Source organism: Sus scrofa, chromosome 1 (genome assembly GCF_000003025.6).
Source record: "Sus scrofa isolate TJ Tabasco breed Duroc chromosome 1, Sscrofa11.1, whole genome shotgun sequence".
NCBI classification, from domain to species: domain Eukaryota; kingdom Metazoa; phylum Chordata; class Mammalia; order Artiodactyla; family Suidae; genus Sus; species Sus scrofa.
The window spans coordinates 77,710,185-77,731,580 of record NC_010443.5 but is presented as its reverse complement, the minus strand read 5'-3'; the positions used below and the strand labels follow the sequence as shown (position 1 = coordinate 77,731,580).

At 43.2% G+C, this 21,396-nt stretch overlaps 1 protein-coding gene across 5 annotated transcripts in view; it reads left to right on the top strand.

Annotated features, from left to right (window-relative positions):
• Window positions 1-21,396, top strand: part of FYN (FYN proto-oncogene, Src family tyrosine kinase) — a 225,931-nt gene that overhangs the window by 79,025 nt on the left and 125,510 nt on the right. For all 5 annotated transcript variants that reach the window (XM_021084366.1, XM_021084373.1, XM_021084347.1 and 2 more), the window contains exon 2: window positions 21,200-21,267. The gene's annotated coding sequence lies outside the window, so the exon portion shown is untranslated. The remainder of the gene's footprint in view (window positions 1-21,199; window positions 21,268-21,396) is intronic.

Sequence of the window (21,396 nt, the reverse complement as noted above, 5' to 3'; positions counted from 1 at the left end):
TTTCTTCAAGACTTACTCTGCATTTTGGTAAATAATCAGTGCTTAAGGATTGCTTCGTTAATTAACTTGGCATGCGTGTGTAGCTTATCTGTCACGTGAACTGTACATGTCTTGGACCAAGATGGTGTCTTATACTTCTCTGTTCTCTTCACCAGCACCTAACCAGCATCTCACACCCTGTTTGGTCACCTGTTACACAGAGATTGACCTGGTGCCCCACACATTCATGCCAGTCATGATGGGGACTAAGGTGTGGCAGAGCCTTTTTTCTCAAGGGCTGTGCTTACGGGTAGGCTGCCTACAAAACACTCAGCTGTACGTCTAACACCAGTGGAAGTGAGAAGGAAGTAATCCAATAGTGGGGCACAACCCAAGCCTCGTCTTTATTTGTCACAGTCTCAGATGCACTTGCTCTTTTTGTAATTGACTTAGGTTTTTCTGGTATAACCGGGACCACTGGAGAGGCCTTTCAGTTTTCTGAAAATTTGTACAGTGAATGATACATTCTCAGGTATGTCTTCAGTGGCTGGTGTGGAAGTTCTGTTGCATTTTGGTATTCATTTTCCCAGGCAAAAAAATTCTCTCCCTATAAATATTTGTTCAGGTAAACTACACACCATAAGACTTTCAGTGTGTTCTGCTTCAGGGAGACTAGGCAAGTGTAACAGGGAAAATGGGGAACTCCCCTGAAAGTCCACCTAATCCTAAAGAGCAGGCACCTCCACACCTGTTACTATATGTCTAGTCTTCTATAAGGTGGGGTCTTATGATTTGCTGTCAGCGGTCCTCGTACTATCTGAGATCCAGTGGGATAAACTGCAAGGAAGTGTAAGGTGATTAATTAAGGATGGAACAGCCAACACTGAGATTTTTTAAAGTTTTGATCTGTTCTTTTTCCAAATCATGTGATTTAGGCATTTGCCATTCATACTTGTCTCTGCTGCAGACCCGTGCCATCCCACCCTGTCCTCAGAACATGTCAGTAATCTGGCACTGGATTTCCCACGAGAATAGTTGAGAGAACTGCAGGCCTGGGCAGAGGAGGGTTAAATCTAAAGCCAAATTTTCAGAAAATGAGGCAGAGCTTTGTGGCACTGCAAAATAACCTCTTCATTACCAATTCTACCGCATCATCCTTGGAACTTGAATTCCCATTTTCATCTAGGTGGGTATTTTCGGAAGTCAGTGAATGGTATTAAGTTAGGCTTTGGAAAAATGGAACAATCCTGTTACAGATGGAAGAACAAGCACGGTTGCAGTCGGTCATTCCCATTTTGGATTATAGTGAACTCCTTCTGCGTCAGGCTTGGGTTTTGTGAGTTTTCCCTTCCTCCCTTCATCACATTCATTATCCCTTGGGCGAGTCTGTCCCTCTGGCTACACACCGGCCTCGGGACACCACCCAGGAGCAGCTCCTGCAGAGCATCCACCCAGCTGGAGCGCCTCCTTTTCTCCCGTCCTCTTGTCTTCCCCACCCAGAGATGAGACCCATGCCTAATTTTCAGCTCTTCTGGGGTAGTATGTCATTGCTTAGAAGAAAATTAGAAAGCATTTTACATGGCTTGTTACAAATCATGAATTGACACGCCATGAAAACCAAGGACTTTTTTCTCCCATTGATGTGTGTGTAACTCCCATTAACATTAATAAAGTTGTTTAGAATCAAAGAACCAGCAGGAACCCCGAAGAGAGGATCCATTTTTGATCCTGCTTTTCAGAGTGACTCATACCCACAGGGCATCAACAAGCATTTTAAAGATAATTTTTACAACTCCTTTTTAAAAAGGAGAGCAATTACTGAATATATCATCACAGCACACTCACGCCCTTCAGTGGGAGGGGTGGCAGCCAGTAGGGTAGTCCTGCTCCACCCAGGTTGGAAGTGGCAAGCCTGGTCGGTCCCTGTGGATGGAGGCAGGATGGAGGTGGGAGATGTCACCTGCTGCCACCACACTTGCGTGCTCCCTTGGGGGCTCTGCGGAGCTTTTGGGACTCTGCACGATGAGGCTGGAGGAGGTACAGGAGCAGTGGGAAGGGACTCATACATACCCGTTGGCACCTACAAGACAGAGACAAGTAAATAGAGCTGTTTGCTTCAGCCACTTGTGCCCTGCCCTACCTGTGTGTGTTACTGACAGATGAAATGAACAGTTGAGGGGTGGGGGGATTTTAGTCCAGATATCTATAAAGCTTCTGAACACTCTAAGGACCCCCAAGAATCTGAAGAAGTTGTGGAAACAATGGGAAGATAGCCTTAAGCTTTCTCCTAAAATGTGACCACTGAGAGTTAGAGCTGCACTGCCTCTTACAGTGAATGAATTTGTCCACTGGTTATTTACTCATCATTAGAGCCAATAAAGGGAGCCTTCTCAGGGCCCCATGTTTAGGTCTATATGCTTCCCCACCCCTTCCCAGCTCCTCTCTACCTACTCTTCCATCTATAATAGGGCATTAATTTATACAGATGGTCTTAATGTTTGGGAAATGTTCAGTGTGGGTGACAGAAAAGAGATTTTCATAATTATGTCCAATTTGGACGAGACAGGTGATATCCTTTCAGTGCCCTATAGTCTTTCTTAGAAGTGTTAAGTTTGCTAACACTTAAATGAAAACTTGTTTGTTTTTAAGTGTTGCTTTTTTAAAAAGTCACTTTTCCTGAAAAGGAGAGGTGGACAACTATAAATTAATTTGATTAGGTTTTTGAATTATAATTGCATTATCACCCTCACGACTGGCAGCACCTCATCTAGTTTTGTCCTTGGAAACATTACCAAACCTTATAAGAAATTTGGGTTCCCTCTGCTTTTGTTGTAAGAACTTTGAGTTCCCTCTGCCTTTGTCTGAGGTTGAGCTACACATACTCCTTTCTGAAATTGCTAATCTGAGGAAGAAAAATACGGAATATCCATTTAATCACCAAACCTTGTTTTCAACCTTTTATTTTTTCTTAAAGAATACATAGGGAGTTTCCTAAGAAAGGAACCAATGCTGGTTATAAACAGATAGAATCAACCTGATACCCTATAGATAAAAATAAGCCCAGAATTCTCTTCACTTATCCGTTCCGCAGGGTTGTGAACTGGGTCAGGATTGTCCTTGTTTTATAAATGAGGTGCCCAGAGCTGGAGAGGTGAAGCCAGCCTTTCCTGGGGACACAGACCCAGGGAGGGTCAGAGCCAGATGAGGTAGGAGGACTGAGGACTGGAGCTGCACATTTACTGCCCAGCCCTGCCTGCCCTTGAATCTTATTAGAGTTGGGGTACATAGGCCCAGTGTCAGCCCAACAGGTCATTTGTTCCCAGAGACCCAATTCGACCCTCCAGTGCCTAACAGAGTGCTTGGAACCTGACAAGCACTCAGTAAGTGTTTGTTGAATGAACACATTGTCAAAGCCAAAGAATTCATTGTAATTCATCATCTCATCTCGGTGACTGCCCTGGGCACCGCCATATCACTTTGGAAACCTCTTTGCAGGTGAGTTTAGAAATATGTGTATATATGTATATGCTTTAAAAATAACATTACCAGAATTTGCCACACGTGCCACATGTGCCATTGTTTAAGGCCTCTGATGACCAAGCCCATCAGCAAGTCAAAGCTGCATGTGGAGGAGGTCCTCTTATAGCTCAGTGGGTTAAGAACCAGACTAGTATCCATGATATCCACGAGGATGTGGGTTCAATCCATGGCCTTGCTCAGTGGGTAAAGGATCTGGTATTGCCACAAGCTGCAGCATAGATCACAGATGCAGCTCAGATCTGGCATGTCTGTGGGTGTCACGTAGAGTGGCAGCTGCAGCTCTGACTCTATATGCCATGGGTATGGCCCTAAAAAGGAAAAAAAAAAAGTTGCACATAAGGATACTAGATGCATACTTTCTTTGATTTCAACTTATTTTACATGGTTATGTTTTCCTGAGATGTGCACTCATTGTAGAAAATTAGACGGGTTGCGAAAAAGAAAATGAAAACATCTAATCACACTGTATTGGGATAGCAATGTTAAGATATGTCTACTTCCCCTCTTTTGTGTGACCACCGAGAGAGCTGCATTGCCTCTTACAGTGAATGAATTTGTCCACTGCTTATTTACTCATCGTCAGAGCCAATAAAGGGAGCCTATCGTCTATATTATACATGATTTTGATCCTGCTTCTTTCATATTAAATTGGGGTCATTTTGTAATATAATTAAATGATAACAGCGGAATTTCCCGTTGTATGAATAGACTAGAAAAATTTACTTAACCATGTACCATCCTATTACTATGTAATTACATTTTCTCATATCTGCTGTTGTAAATAACCTATAGTAAACACTATAGCATCTAAATTATTTGCTTCCTTCCCTGGTTATTTTTTTAAATTTATTATTATTTTTTATATAATGATTTTTATTTTTTTTCCGTTATAGCTGGTTTACAGTGTTCTATCAATTTTCTACTGTACAGCATGGTGACCCAGTTACACCTGCATGTATACACTCTTTTTTCTCACATTATCATGCTTCATCATAAGTGACCAGACATAGTTCCCACTGCTACACAGCAGGATCTCATTGCCAATCCACTCTAAAGGCAACAGTCTGCATCTATCAACCCCAAGCACCCCATCCCTCCCACTCCTTCCACCTCCCCCTCGGCAACCACAAGTCTGTCCTCCAAGTCCCTGACTTTCTTTTCTGTGGAAAGGTTCATTTGTGCTGTACATTAGACTCCAGATGTAAGTGATACCATATGGTATTTGTCTTCCTCTTTCTGACTTAACTTCACTCAGTATGAGAGTCTCTAGTTCCATCCATGTTGCTCAAATGGCATTAGTTTGTTCTTTTTGATGGCTGAGTAGTATTCCATTGTGTATATATACCACATCTTACTAATCCAATCTTCTGTTGATGGACATTTGGGCTGTTTCTAAGTCTTGACTATTATGAATATTGCTGCAGTGAACATGCGGGTGCATGTGTCTTTTTCAAGGAAAGTTTCATCTGGATATATGCCCAAGAGTGAGATTGCTGGGTCATACGGTAGTTCTAAGTATAATTTTCTATAGTACCTCCATACTGTTCTCCATAGTGGTTATACCAGCTTACATTCCCATCAACAGTGCAGGCGGGTTCCTTTTTCTCCACACCTGCTCCAGCATTTGTTCTTTGTGGACTTAATAATGGTGGCCATTCTGACTGGTGTGAGGTGGTATCTCATGATAGTTTTGATTTGCATTTCTCTAATAATCAGTGATGTCGAGCATTTTTTCCTGTGCCTGTTGGCCATCTGTATATCTTCCTTGGAGAACGGTCTGTTCAAGTCTTTTGCCCATTTTTCCATTGGGTTGTTGGCTTTTTTTGCTGTTGATTTGCCAAGTTGTTTGTACACTTTCGAGATGAAGCCCTTGTCAGTTGCATTATTTGAAACTGTTTTCTCCCATTCTGTAAGTTGTCTTTTTGTTTTCTTTTTGGTTTCCTTTGCTGTGCAAAAGCTTTTCAGTTTGATTAGGTCCTATTGGTTTATTTTGCTTTTATTTCTGTTGCTTTGGGAGACTGACCTGAGAAAACATTTGTAAGGTTGATGTCGGAGAATGTTTTGCCTGTGTTCTCTTCCAGGAGTTTGATGGTATCTTGTCTTGTATTGAAGTCTTAAAGCCATTTTGAGTTTATTATCGTGCATGGTGTAAGGGTGTATTCTAGTTTCATTGATTTGCATGCATGCAGCTGTCCAGTTTTCCCAGCACTACTTGCTGAAAAGACTGTCTTTTTCCCATTTTATGTTCTTGTCTCCTTTGTCAAAGATTAATTGACCATAGGTGTCAGGGTTTATTTCTGGGTTCTCTCTTCTGTTCCATTGGTCTGTCTGTCTGTTTTGGTACCAGTACCACACTGTCTTTTTTTTTTTTTTTTTTTTTGTCTTTTTGCCATTTCTTGGGCCGCTCCTGTGGCATATGGAGGTTCCCAGGCTAGGGGTCTAATTGGAGCTGTAGCTGCCGGTCTACACCAGGGCCACAGTAATGCGGGATCCAAGCCGCATCTGCAACCTACACCACAGCTCACGGCAACGCCAGATCCTTAACCCACTGAGCAAGGCCAGGGATCGAACCTGCAACCTCATGGTTCCTAGTCGGATTCATTAACCACTGTGCCACGACAGGAACTCCCACACTGTCTTGATGACTGTGGCTTTGTAATATTTCCTGAAGTCTGGGAGAGTTATGCCTCCTGCTTGGTTTTTGTTCCTGAGAATTACTTTGGCAATTCTGGGTCTTTTGTGGTTCCATATAAATTTTTGGATTATTTGCTCTAGTTCTGTGAAAAATTGTCATGGGTAATTTGATGGGGATTGCATTGAATCTGTAGATTGCTTTGGTGGTATGGCCATTTTTACAATATTAACTTTTCCAACCTGTGAGCACAGAATATCTTTCCATTTCTTTACATCTTCTTTAATTTCCTTGATTAATGTTTTATAGTTCTCAGCATATAAGTCTTTCACCTTGGTCAGGTTTATTCCCAGGCATTTGATTTTTTGGAGTGCAATTTTAAAAGGTATTATATTTTTATAATCCTTTTCTAATGTTTCACTGTTAGTATACAGGAATGCAACTGATTTCTGAATGTTAATCTTATATCCTGCTCCTTTGCTGAATTTTTTGATCAGTTCAAGGAGTTTTGGGGTTGAGTCCTTAGAGTTTTATATGTGTAGTATCATGTGATCTGCATACAGTGACAGTTTAACCTCTTCTCTTCCTATTTGGATGCCTTTTATTTCTTTTGTTTTTCTGATTGCTTTGGCTAGAATTTCCAATACTATGTTGAATAACAGTGGTGAGAGTGGGCATCCTTGTCTTGTTCCAGATTTTAGTGGGAAGGCTTTCAGCTTTTCTCCATTGAGTATTGTGTTTGCTGTGGGTTTTATTATGTTAGGGTTTGTTCCCTCTATATCCACTTTGGTAAGAGTTTTGATCATGAACAGATGTTGGACTTTGTCAGATGCTTTTTCTGTATCTATTGAGATGGTCATGTGTTGTTTGACTTTTCTTTTGTTAATGTGGCATATGATGTTGATTGATTTGTGTATGATGAACCATCCTTGTGCACCCTGGATGAATCCCACCTGGTCGTGGTGTATGATCTTTTTTATATGTTGTTGGATTCCTGATTATTTATTGATGAAAGAACCAGTAGACTCAACCAAGTAAAAATATAAAGTGTCTGTATGTGAAAAAATCCTAAATAAAATTAAAGAAACCTTGGAAACATATTTGCCAGGAATACATCAAAATTATTAACACTCCATGCCCTGGTTTCCTTTCCTTCAGCATCTTTTTTTTTTTCCTTGCATTTTCATGACCAGGCGCTGACTCTGATTTCTTAACCACTGCATTGGTAGCTCATCTGGTATCTCATTTGGTTTCGTAAAATTCTTCCAGTTACTAGTGAGGTCTTTGCTGACATGTCTGATACCCTTCAGCAGTATCTGTCCTCCTCTACCAGGACTTCCCAGAGATTGTCTGACTTGAAACAAGTCCCTATGTAGCCTCTGAGCCTTTATTTCTCTTGGCAACAACTTAAAAATAAATAAACTCAAACACTGTGCACCATGCCCAGCACCGAGGGGGGTATTTTAAAGTGCGACGTATAGCCCTGCCATTGGAAAACCTCTGGCCAGCTTGAAGACATGCCGTGTCCACATGGTGAATAAACCTGGATTCAAGAGATAGGGAATAAAATAATGGGATGTTACTGTTTAGTAAACCTTACCCACCTTTCTCTCTGACTTCTCTGACTTCTGCAGTTTCATTGGCTGTGGCTTCAACACACCCGAATCTCACTTCTCCTGGCCCTTGCCCATGAGGTGATTTCTATCAACAGCCTGCTATACAGCACAGGGAACTATATCTAGTCACTTGTGATGGAACATGATGGAGGATAATGTGAGAAAAAGAGTATTTTATATATATATATAATATATATATATGAATGACTGGGTAACTTTGCTATACACTAGAAATTGGCAGAACACTGTAAATCAACTATAATGGGAAAAAATTAAAATCATTAAAATTAAAAAAAATACAGATATACTTTAAAAAAACTCATATGGTTGGGTAATCAAGGTTTTACCGAAATTGTAAGATTTCTGTCTTTTTGTTCACTGCCGTATCCTTAGCCATCAGAACAGGGCCCAGCACAGAGTATATGTTCATTTGGTATTCACTGGATATATGAACAAAAAGTCTGCATTTTTTCCTGCAGATAAAGACTGCCCTCCCACAATTATACTCACGTTGACAATAAGTATAATCAATTCCGAGGAAGGTTATGATGGGCAGAACTCTAGTTCAAACATCAGGCCAACAGGGGTCCTAATCCAGGGTCTGCAATTCACCAGCTCTGTAAACTTGGACAGGTTAATTCACTTCTTCCAGACTGAGAATCTTCATCTGAAAAAATGTGGATAATAGACCCCACTCTGCTGGTGGTCGTCAAGGATGAAATGAGGTCATTTGTGCACCTGGCACATAGTAAGTGTTCAGTATATGTTAACTCTTATATTTATAAATGTTTCCCCCTTCCCTTCGATCCCTTCATATTGTCAAACTACAACTCTTCTCAGGGATATAGAAACAGAAACTGATTCGTGATGAGGAATAGCATAGAAGCTTTGGAGTCAGACCTGGCCCTGCCAGATGTCTGAGTTTCTTAACTTCTCTGCCCTTTAGTGTTTTTATCAGTTGAAGCTGTATAACGTTACCCATTACGTAGGGTTACTGTGAGGACAAAATAAGATACTGTATACAAAGCGCCTATGATATGTTCGGTAAATTCTCTTTTCCCTTCTTTTGTCTTGGTTCAGTTAAACCATCCCCCTGTGATTTTGGTACCACGTGTGCACATCTCTCTGGTACAGTGTTCTGCCATTTATTTTGATAGGACCTACAGAATTTAATGCATCTCTTGATATTATTGTATTACGTTATCACGTGCATGTGATTCAGTTTTTTTCACCAAATAATACTATGTATGATGCCTGTATTTGTTTGCTAGAGCTGCTCTAACAATGTCCCACAGTCTGAGTGGCTTAAACAAGAGAAATTTATTTTCTCCCAGTTCTGGAGGCTGGAAGTCTGAGATCTGCGTGTCAGCGGTGTTGATTGCTTTTGAGGCCTCTTGTTGGCAGGAGAATGGCTCTTGTCCATTTGCCCTCATGTGTTCCCTCCTTTTTTTTTTTTTGTCTTTATGCCTTTTCTAGGGCCATTCCCACAGCACATGGAGGTTCCCAGGCTAGGGGTCTAATCGGAACTGTAGCCGCCGGCCTATGCCAGAGTCACAGCAACGCGGGATCCGAGCTGCGTCTGCAACCTCCACTGCAGCTCATGGCAACACCGGATCCTTAACCCACTGAGCGAGGCCAGGGATCGAACCCACAACCTCATGGTTCCTAGTCGGATTCGTTAACCACTGAGCCACGACGGGAACGCCATGTGTTCCCTCCTTTGCACTGGCCCTGATCTCCTGCTCTTATGAGGACCCAGTGGTATTGGATTAGCGCCCCCCCCCACCTTATTTTAACTTAATTACCTCTTCAAAAGCCCTGTCTCCAAAAATAGTCACTTTCTGAGGTTTACTGGGGCTGAGGGCAGCAACATATGAGGGAGGACACATTTCAGTCCATATCGATGAGTGCCTTTGATATTTTTTTCTCTCATGTCACTAAAAAAAATGTGGGGTACAACCAAGTCAAATTTTGTGACCCACCAAACTGATTACAAACTGCAGATTAAAAGGCACTGCTGTGGTGGGTTGTGTTGGTTTGCCAGGTCACTATGAAGTTGGCACAGGCATTGGGACTTGCCTTTGATTGCGGAGACAGCCCCAAAGCACAAAAGGGAGAGTAAGATCAGAGTGGGCAGCCTTTTGCAAACGTACAGCAATTCCCTTAGCTTAAGGGTCAGCAAAACTTTTCTGTAAATGGCCAGACAGCAAGTATTTTTGGATTTTCGGGCCATATCGTCTCGGTTGAGACAACTCTGCTTTTGTATCATGGCAGCAGCCAGAGTCAATACGTAAAGTAATGGGTGTGGCTTTGTTCCAGTACAACCCCATTTATTGACTCCAAAATCTGAATTTCTTAGGATTTTTCATGTATCATGAAATAGTCTTTAGATCCCCCTCAACCATTTAAAAACCATTTAAAGATGTCACTTAGCTGTGAAGCAGAAATTGGCACAACATTGTAAATCAACTATATTTAATTTTAAAAATAAATAAATATAGGAATTACAAACCATTCTTTTTTTTTTTTTTTTTTTTTGACTGCACTTATGGCATGTGGAAGTTCCTGGGTCAGAGATCGAACCTGCCCTAGAGCAGTGACCTGAGCTGCTGCGGTGACAAAGCTCGACCATTAACCCGCTGTGCTACAAGGGAACTCCTATAAAAACCACTCTTAGCTCCTGGGCTTGCAAAAGCAGTTGGCTCTGACCCACTGGTGTAAGCGCCTCCCGTGCCCCTTCTGCTGAGGCCAAGGCCTCTAGCTAAGAGGCTGTGAAGGAATTGGCCGGGATGGTTTTCCTTAGTCCATGTAAATTCTTAACTGGTTATCATGTTTGACTCTTGTGATGTATCTATATTTTCAAATGGAAAAATCTCGATGGCCACTCATGGTAAAAAATGGTTTTCAGTGCAAATGGTATCTCACCAGAGAGAGCTTTAACTGGGGAATGTGGAAGCCCTCTTAAATGACCCACATTAGTTGTTTGTCAGAGAGTGAGTTTAAGAGTAGAATTAGTAGGAGTTCCCTTTGTGGCTCAGTGGTTAACAAACCTGACTAGGATCCATGAGGACACAGGTTTGATCCCTGGCCTCGCTCAGTGGGTTAAGGATGTGGTGTTGCTGTGAACTGTGGTGTAGGTCACAGACGTGGCTTGGATCCTGTGTTGCTGTGGCTGTGGCATAGGCCAATGGCTGTAGCTTTGATTTGACCCCTAGCCTCCACATGCCGCAGGTGTGGCCCTAAAAAGAAAAAAAAGTAGAATTAGCATCAGGAAGTCTGCACAAAGACAGGATTTGAGTCTAAGGGGTCTCCTTTAAGGAGCTAATATTCAGGAAAATTGAGCTGTTGAAGAAAGTCCTGGCTATCCTCATGGTGCTCAGAGGACAGCTGCTCAGCGCCTGGGCCAGTCCCCATGCTCCCCTCTGAGATTGAGTGAGGTTTCCCTATAGGAGCCCCGTATCCTCCACTGTTCCTCACACCTGCATCCTCTCCCCGCACAGTACGTGGGCCGTGGGGAGGCTCCCTCTCACCTCCCGTGGGGACTGCAAGATGCCATGTAAGTGCCCAAGTCCCTCTCCCAAGCAGAGGGGCCAAGCACGCCAAGCCCCTTGAGAAAGCCAGAGTGCAGCCCTGTGGGTTCCCGCACCACACAGATGTACTACAGGGGTGGCCAGGGCAGCTGTGCGGATCCCATGTCTAAGGATATCGGGGCCCACCCTGTACAGACCAACCAGGGAGCCAAGATCCAGCCCAGGACTGGGGGCCAGAACTGTCTCTGCATAAGTGGGTTGCTATCCACTCTGAGGAAGGTCAGAACCCTGCCCCCTGACCACATGTATCCATGTGGGAATCTGAAGAGCCTGGAAATGGACAGAGGCAGGAATGCTGTCCTGGGAGTTATTTTCACTATTTCAGGCTGTTGGGTGGAAACTAGACATTTATCCACAGCAAGGATCAGAGGCCACAGTTGCCCCTGTGAGCAGGACTGAGCCAGTGTCTCAGGGTAACTCTGAAGGGGGATGTGGAGCACCTGCTGTGTGCCACGTAGACCGCCTTTATTCTCGACACTTTCCCATCCGGAGATGCTGCAGACTGTAAGCCAAGGCCCCAGGAAACTGTTTCTTAGTCGACGTGAAAAAATGGGCTCGAATATCCAGACTTTCGCTTTAAAAAAGTCAATCACACAAAATCAAAATGATTTGTGTTCTTTTATTTTGAAGCTGTTTACTTTGTGTCGTGCTAACATATAATAATAAAATAGCTTTGGCATGACAGTCATCTTGAGTGAATTTAAAAAAAAATCCAATGAAATGAAATGGTACTTTTAAGCTTTCAGCACAGCAAATTTTTGAATTATCTTGCTTCAATTAAATTGCTGTGCTCTCTTGCTTTCAGTACTTGTAAGAGCTCTGTTTTGTCTCTGGTTTCACTGCATTAACCACTGAGTTTTTTTCATTGAAGTATAATATTCATACAGAAAAGTACTCAAATTGTTAATTGCACTGAAAATGAATTTTCACAGAGCAAAACACTCCCTTGAAACAAGAATGTCACCCAAACTCTGAAGCCCCTAAACCCCTTCCCAGTCCTAAACCACCGCATTCTCACCAAAGGCAATAGTTATGCCATGATTTCTAACATCCATTGATTTCATCTGTTTTGAAGTTAATATACGTACAATCTTAAGGATGTATTCTTGTGTCTCTCACAACATTGCATTCGGGAAATTGATCCATGTTGCTATGAGTTTGTAGCTTGTTTATTCTCATTGCTGTGTAATATATTGTATAACTCTACTGAAATTTATTTAGCCATTCTATTGTACGTGGGCTTTGGGGTCGGTTCCCGTTTGGAGCCATAGTAGACGGTGCTGCCAGGAACACTCCTGTCCATATCAGTGGGTGAGTGTGTTTAATGTTGGTGTAGGAGAGATTCCTTGATGGTGAGATTCTGGGTCATAGGACACAGGTATGTCCAGCTCTAATGGATCCTACCAGGTTTCCAAAGTGTCTTTATCAGTTGACGCTTTCACCACCACTGGATGAGAGTCTGCATTGCTCCATGTCATCGCCAAGACTCTGCGGTTTTTGTCTCTGTCATTTTGGCCTCTCTGTGTATAGGTAAGGTACTGTCGTTTTCATTTACTTTTCTTTGGTGACTGATCTAGAGCATCATCTTCTATGTTTATTGGCCATTTGGGTTCCCTTTTTTGGTGAAATTTCTTCTCAAAGATTTGCCCCTTTTTTTTCCACATGGATCTGTAGGAGCACTTTGCTGGGTATATATTGCAATTATTTTCTCCACTCTGTGGCCTGCCTTTTGATTTTGTTGATAACTTTTGATAAAGACATTCTTAATTTTAATACAGTCGAAATGATCATATTTTTCCTTCATGGTAAACACTCTCTTATGTTCAGTTAAAAAAAATTTTTTACTTTAACCTGTCACAAGATCTGACAGTATTCTTTGTTTTCTTCTGTAAAGTTGTGTTATTTTACCTTTCACATTTATTTCCACCATCCATCTGGAACTGATTTTTGCAGGTAAGGTCGAGATTAAGATTTATTTATTTTCAAAAAAAAAAAATTTTTTTTTTTTAATTTAAAAAAAAGGAGTTCCCGTCGTGGCGCAGTCGGACTAGGAACCATGAGGTTGTGGGTTCGGTCCCTGCCCTTGCTCAGTGGGTTAACGATCCGGCATTGCCATGAGCTGTGGTGTAGGTTGCAGATGCGGCTCGGATCCCGCATTGCTGTGGCTCTGGTGCAGGCCAGCGGCTACAGCTCCCATTCGACCCCTAGCCTGGGAACCTCCATATGCTGCAGGAGCGGCCCAAAGAAATAGCAAAAAGACAAAAAAAAAAAAATTAAAAAAGATTTATTTACTTTCAGATGGATGCCCAGTGTATTTGTGCCATGACAAAGCACCACAAACTGGGTGGCTTAAAACAACAGAAATTTATCCTTTCATAGTTCCGGAGGCCAGAAGCCTGAAATCAAGGTGTGGGCGGGGTCGTGTTCCCTCTGGAGGCTCTGGGAAAGAATCCTTCCCTGCCTCTTCCTAGCTTCTGGTGGTGGCTGGTGATCCTTGACGTTACTTGGCTTTGTAGCTGCCTTACTCCAGTCTCTGCCTCCATGTCGTCACATGGACTTCTTCCCCTGTGTCTAAAATTCCTTCTTCTTATAAGGACACCTGTCATTGGATTTAGGACCCACTCATATCCACTGTAACAGTCATTTTAACTAATTACATCTTCAATAATCCTATTTCTAAATGATGTCCCATTCTGAAGTATTAGGAAGTTAGGACTTGAATCTGTATTTTAGGGGAAAATCCAACACTCAGTTTACCCAGCACCATTTCTTGAACTTCAGTGTCATCTTTGTCTCAGATTAGGTGACTATCAGTGTAGGTCTATCTTTGGACCTTGTTTTTTGTTCTATTGGTCTAATGGTCTATGACACACATACCACACTGGCTGAATTCCTGATGTTTTATAATGAATCTTGGTATCTGACAGAGCAAGTCTTCCAGCTTTGTTGTTGTTCTTCAAGATTACTTTGCTTTGGGGCACTTTGCATTTCCGTGAAAATTTTAGAAACTGCTTGTCAGTTTCTACCAGGAAAGAAAAAACTATTTTTTAAAAATCAAAATTGCCTGGAAGATGCAGTTGGGGGAAGAAGTGATGTCTTTAAAATATTGAGACTTTCGGTCCTTGTACATGGCGTAACCCTCTTTTATTTAGAGCGTCTCTAAATTCTGTCGATAATGTTTATAGTTTTCAGTGTTAAGGTCTTATGTATCTTTATTGGAGGTATTCCTAGATATTTGACATCTTTTGATGGAGATTTGTTTGGATGAAATAAAAAGCAGAGGAAGAGAAAAAAAGCTTCGCCAGGTTTACCACTTCCTCGTATTAAGGAATTTTCCCACATGTACCACGCTTAGCAGGGCAGAGATTTAAGTTGAGGTCTCACAGGCTCTAGATAAGAGCTGGGCCAATAAATTAGTTATCTCTTCAAAAATGCAGTTTTTAGAAGAGGAGAAATGGTCCAAATGTGGGGACCTCAGATATAGGTCAAACAGGTCCTTGGTAGAGAGAGGGTGGGGCATTGGGTCGGCCGTGTAGCCACATAGCGAAGAGGTGTTGGGGACACGATGCAGATCTTGGTTGGGCAGGGGTCTAGTTGAGGGGTTTTCAGTGCTGTTAGAGCACTAGGCTTTCCCAGAAGTGCCAGGTGGGCCAGGAGGATGGTCAAGGGGGTGGTGTTTTGAGTCCTTTCCTCTTTAAACCAGCACTGTTCCATTCCTCTTTTATCTGATATTTTGGAGTGTTGCATAAGCATTGGAATACACATGCATTCACATCTGTATTTGAATGTGTATGGTTCTTGCACTAAAATAATAATAATTAAAAAAAAAAAAAAACAGCTTAAAGACTTCCAAACTAGATGTTAACATTCCATTCAGCCCCCGGATTCTGGGACTTTCATATCGTAGCCAGCCAACCCTCCAGGGGCTCTGAGCACATCACTGTTAACCTTGATCTTGGCAGCACTGTGATACTGTGTGCGTGTCACGGTCCTTCCCAGGAGCTGCAGAATGTCTATCTGGAGGGTCTGGAGAGCAGGAATCAGGCTGGAAGGGAGCTCAGGGACTTGTCCAGCCTCTGCACCTGCGTCCTAGCAAAGCAATATTTCTGTTCGGGCTGGATTGTAAATTGCTAGAAATAGCTTCATTTACTGGGAAAGTCAGAAATAATTCAAGTACACTACACAACAGAGTTTCTATTTTATTTTTACCTACACCTAAGTAATGTAGTCACCTGACACAAAATCATTGCCAGAAAGAAAAGAAAGACATTCTTATAAATATATTACTTCATTCTTGCCTTAGAGAGGTAGAATCTTTTCTCCCTCCAGATAGTCAAGTAATTATTCCAGTGGCATTTACTTCATTTATTTCTTTCCCAAATAAATCCTCAGCCTAGTGGTTTAAATATGACAATCATCATCATCATAAATAGTAGTAGTAAAATATGATTTTATAATAAAATAATCTGATGGTTAATATATAATGATTATCAATCTATTGCTATGATTATTAATATATATCAATAATGTATAATATTACATGAAGGAGGAGGAGAAGAAATGATGTCACCACCACCCTGACTGTTTGGGATTGATGAGATTACAGAGAGCCCTAAAACCCCATCTGACCCCTCCGAGCACCCTCTGTCTGACTCAGCCCTGCCGTCTGTGCCAGTGAGCTCAAAAGATGCACCTCAGAGCCACCTCTCTGAGGATAAGCAGAGGATACACCCATTTGCTGGTTTGGCAGTGCTCTGCTCCCCCATGAGCCCAAGTTCCCCCTCCAGGCAATCCTGACCAGGAAGGAACACCTGGCCCCTTCGAGTCCCACCTCGCTGCCCTCTTGTCCTATGGTCGGGAACTCCTTCGTGCTAGCCCAGGGCCCTCCACGCTCATCCCTTTGTCTGCCCGTTGCCCTTCCTCCTCTTCTGCCCTTTACTCCCAGCCCAGAAAATAATAAAACAACAATCCCAGCCTCGCTCAAGTCTCCCCAGTGGTGGTGAAACCAGAAGGCCTGGGTCCCCTGCAGAAGGGGAGAGCAGATGGGCTGGCGATGCCTCCTCAAGCATCCCCTCCCCATGAGGAGGAAGGCCGACCAGTCCTAACGGGCTCGGTTTCCTAGGGAACCCTGAGTTTTCTGCTGCCCAACCCCTTCCCTTGCGATGGGCTTGGTTGGCATGCTTGCTTGTTTCATGCGTTATCCTGCCATTTGGAACGCTTTAGTTTTGCAGACAATTGATTTTGGACTTGCAAGGAGTATTGTTGCAGGCCCAGCTCAGACCTCACGCCACACAGGACAGCCATAGCCACAGCAGAGCTATGGAGGGGAGGAGAAGGCGCCCTCCCTCGCCCCTGTCCCTCATTCTTCGCTTTTGAAAATAAGACAGCAGAGACTCACACAACTGCTCCTGAACAGGTGGGCTCTGCAGGTGTGCTGGCTGTACTGTCAGCCTGCACCAGCTAGAGGAAGACATGGAATCCCCATCATGAAACTTGGGTCATGTGGTCACAAAGGTGCACTAAAAAAGATAAAGCCCTCTGAACGCAACAGAATGACCGCAAGTGCCTCCTCTGTGCAAGGCAGTGGGCCAGGAGGGGTGTCAGTGGTTTAAAGGTAAATTTAGAATAAGTTCCTGCCCTAAGGGTCTGGCTTTTTCCTTTGAAGCCAACAGTGTGGTAAATTCCACAGTAGAAGTATAAACAGTGAGATGACTCCCAGTGGAGGAACTTCAGGGAGGGGTTTAATATTTGAATTGGGCTTAAGGCGCAGGTTGCATCCCTGTTCTTGCAGGTGGAGAAGAGGATGCGTAAGGGAGAAGAAACAGGGCAGGCAAAGGCCCAGAGGAGGGGCAGGCTCTGGGAACATCAGATGGTTTGGTAAGGCTGGCATGAGGGGGAAGGAGAAATAGCAGATAAGGCCGGGCGGGCCAGGTTTGGAATGAGAGTGGGTGGCTTTGAGTACAAAGCTGAAGGGTGTGAGTTTAAGTCATTGGTTTTTCTATAGCAGTGTCACCACACTGAGGTCTCGAGCAGCTACTTTCTTCTCCATACTGTGTACTGGGGTATCAGCTTCCTTTTAAGAGGCTTCCCACTGGTTTATGCCAGAGACCCATTCCCTCGTGTAAGCCATCACTCTGCAGGTGCTCACTGAGAACCTCCCATATATCTAGCCCTGTAACAAGTTCTGCTGAAAGACCATGGAAGGTTTTGAACCAGTCAGTGGCAGGGTAGCAGGAGCCACTGGATCAGTAGCCTGAGTCATAATTCTGCCTATGCCACCCAGTAAGCATAAATCCTTAGGGAAGTCTCCTGGCCTTGCTGAGACCCGTTTCTCACCTGTGATGTGCAGGCCTGGGCTGGTAAGTTGTTCCCAGGAGAGACATTCTAGGACTAACACGATCAGAGCTGTAATCCAGAGCTTTCCTGTATGTAGACAGAGGAGGAAAAGGCGAGGCCTGAGGCAGAGAGGCCAGTTGGGGAGTGATGGCAAGAACGTCTGTGAGTTTGGGGTTAATAGTGCAAACTGTTACATTTGGAATGATGGAACATGAAGGAGGATAATGTGAGAAAAAGAATATATATATATACACACATACATATGACTGAGTCACTTGGCTGTATAGCAGAAATTGACAGAACATTGTAAATCAACTATAATGGAAAAAATAAAAATCACATACACATACACATAGATTTAGAATGGATAAGCAATGAGGTCTTGCTGTATAGCACAGAGAACTATATCTAATCACTTGTGATAGAACACGATGGAAGGCAATGTGAGAAAAAGAATGTATAGATAAGTAAGACTGGGTCACTCTGCTGTATGGCAGAAATTAACAACATTGTAAATCATCTATAATAAATTTTTAAAAAAGATTTAACAACAACAAAAAAGAACTTCTCTGAGGTGTCTTAAGCATGAGTGAGACCTTTCAGATATTCAATAAGCATGATACTCAGTGCCAGCCACTGCCACTGCCCTGAGTATTGGGAATCTAGCAGTGACCAAAACTAAGTCTCTGCCCTCGAGGTGATTTCTATGGAGAGGGCAGCAGTGGGACTGGGAACAAGAGTAATGGATCAAGAGCTGCAGTTTGAAATTCATGACAAGGGCTGCTAGTTGCGGGTGTGGGAGTATATGAGGTACGAGGGAATCGAAAGCAGAAAGGTTTGATGGGAAAGAGACCTTCGGGGATAGAACGTAAGGATCATTCTGTGGAAAACCATGATAGAAAACGCATTCTTCATGAAGCCAGCACCCCAAACCCATCTCCTAAAATATCCCCTTGTGGTTGCAAAGCCATGACCCTGAAGAGAGAATGTCCTTTGAGACACCCGGCTGTTCTTGACTCCTCACTCCTGTGTCTGAAGCAAAATTACCCAAGGGCTGTATGTGGTTTTATATAATAGCAGGTCTCTTTGGTTTCCTCAGAAAGGTCTTTAATAACCAGACCAGCTGTCTCTCTCCTATTCATTCATCATTTATTCATTTATCCTCCCGCCCTTTTCCTCAAGTTACTGGAGTGGATCCAGACGCAGATTCTGAGAGTCTCAAGCTTTTCCTTATTTACCCTTCAGTAATTACACATCACAGGTTGTTTTCCCTGTTAGAGTTTGAGGCTGAGCAATTAGTCTCCCATTGTCTTTGCAGGAAGTGACATCCACGTGACTTCTCCGGAAGGCAACTGTTGGCCCCTCTGGTTAAAAGAATTGGAAAGCGTTCAGCATTTCCTCTGGACTGGCTGATTTAGAAAGCTTTTGGAAATGGGCAAAGTGAATAACATAACAGTTGTCAGAACCAGAAATACTCCTGGGTCAGTTCCCCCAATAAAATGGGCCTCAGGGCTATTGCTCTGGTCTCTTGATGTGCTGACTGTCTAGACCCCTCACTTTGTGGCTGAGCATGGTATCTCAGTGTTCTGTTCCTCTTCTCATGTTTTACTGGGGACTGATTAGTCAGGATGCTTTTCAGCTTCAGATCACTGACAACCCATCCTAAGGAGGCCCAAATAGTAAGGAATTTGTTGGAAGTCCAGTAGTTCAGAGATTTCAGAGTTGACCAAATGTAATCACCCCCACTCTGTTTCCCTGTGCTTTTTTCTGTCTTGGCCCTCCTGTGTGGCCGAGGTTTATCCCTCAGCTGGAGCGAGGTAGCTTGGAAGTCATAGGCATCACATCCCACATAACCCTCGCAGGAGGCTATTTCCCCCAGAAGGATGAGGAGAAGCTCCCAGCAAAATGGTTCTGCACATCTCATTGGCCAATCTAGGGTCACATGCCTATTATTGAACCTGTCACTGGCAAGAGGAACAGATTTCCCTTAGATCAGTGCATACTGGACTTCAGCATGTACACAGATCACCTGGAAATCTGGTGAAATAGTTTCTGATTCAGTAGGTTTGGGGTGAGGCCTCAGCGCTGACATTTCTCAGAAGCTCCCAAGTGATGCTGATGTGCTGGGCATGTTGCAGCGCCTCAGACCCTTCAGGCCCCCTCCCTCCAGCTGGGGGTGCTGTCACCTGCCGACAAGGCACTGTGGCTGAAGAAATATGGGGAAATCTGCTAAGAAGGAGGAAGAGGTGGCCCCACTCAGTTGAGAAAGGTATTAGAGATGCTGTATCCAGCACATAATGAGAGTGTTACCTTTAAGCCAGGAGCCACACAAAGTCTATGATGTGCATTAGAAGCAAAAAGTACATGTAGTGCTAGGTATGGTGTGGGAGCACTTATAAATATCTTATTATTTATTCATCAGTATGTGTACACTGCAGTTCTTGAAACAAAGGATTTAACAGTCATGCTGCCCTCTTCATGGTCATTCAGCTGTTTTTATTTAACACCAAATATCTAGCGTGTCTTAAAAGGAACAAACTCAAATGAAATGGATTTAAATGTCCTTAAGTATAAGAAGAGCATGCCAAGTCCAGCCTTTGTTCTTTGAGTGGCTATCTCATCAGTCTTAGTTCCCGGGGAGGAGGGTACACCCCCACTTCTCCTAAGAGTCACTTGACATGATGTCGGGCGTAAAAAATGCTGCCTGCCAGTGGTGACTCTCTGCCAAAGCAAATGGTCACAGTGCCCTTAGGCATGGTTTTCATTGCAGAAAGTCATTCTGCTCTCTTCATTGAAAAGGAAGCACTATTCTGTTACTTGTGTGTGTGTGTGTGTGTGTGTTTTGGCAAAAGACACACAGGAGTCTTGAGCTACAGCTATTTTGGAAAAAAGACTGAAGGACCAGCGTCCATGCTGAGGCTGCTCCATCACAGCCGCTGTGGGTCCTGGTGTGGAATATGCTGCCAGGTGTTGAGTAAACCCTCCCAGGATGGTCACCTTGCTAGGGATGCCATCTCTGACCTCATGGACTATGACATCCTTATCATTTAGTGCAGTGAGGTCGATAGGATAATTTGTGTCTTTCAGAGACTAAAAGTCTAGAAAAGAAAGGTAAGGGTCTCACAGCCAGCAGGGGAGAAAGGAGTATGTTACTGAAAGAAATAGGAAAGAGGAATTGGTTTGGGGGGAAAAGCGGTGGAGCTCAGTTTTAGATACCTTTGCATTGTTCTCCTGGCTTCAATTATCTTAAAGGGCTAAAAATTCAAATAAAGTGTCTGTAAGCACAGTTTCTGGCTTATCTCATTTTTCAGACTTATTTGTTATTGGCAAGTGCTGGGTGAATTTGTAAATTGGTTTCATCTTTCCTGCAGAAAAAGGAAGAGGAATCTGGCAGCATGAGTGTGGTGCCCCAAACAAGGAAGATGTTGTGGTTTCCGGAAGGAAAACACAGATATGTTAAATTATTTCTTTGCCTAACGGTGCCTTTTTCCTTTTGTGTTTTTCAGGACCAGTCCAGCAGCCATATTAAGACATGTGGTGTATATAAAGTTTGCGATCGTTGGGGGACATTTTGGTAAGTGTCACCACCTTTATTTCTAACACCTTGTGATGTAAATAGAGCTCATAAAGGAAAACCATGACCTTGTTCTGCGAATCTTTTAAATCTGCACTACCCTTGACAAAGTGGATTTTATAATGAAAC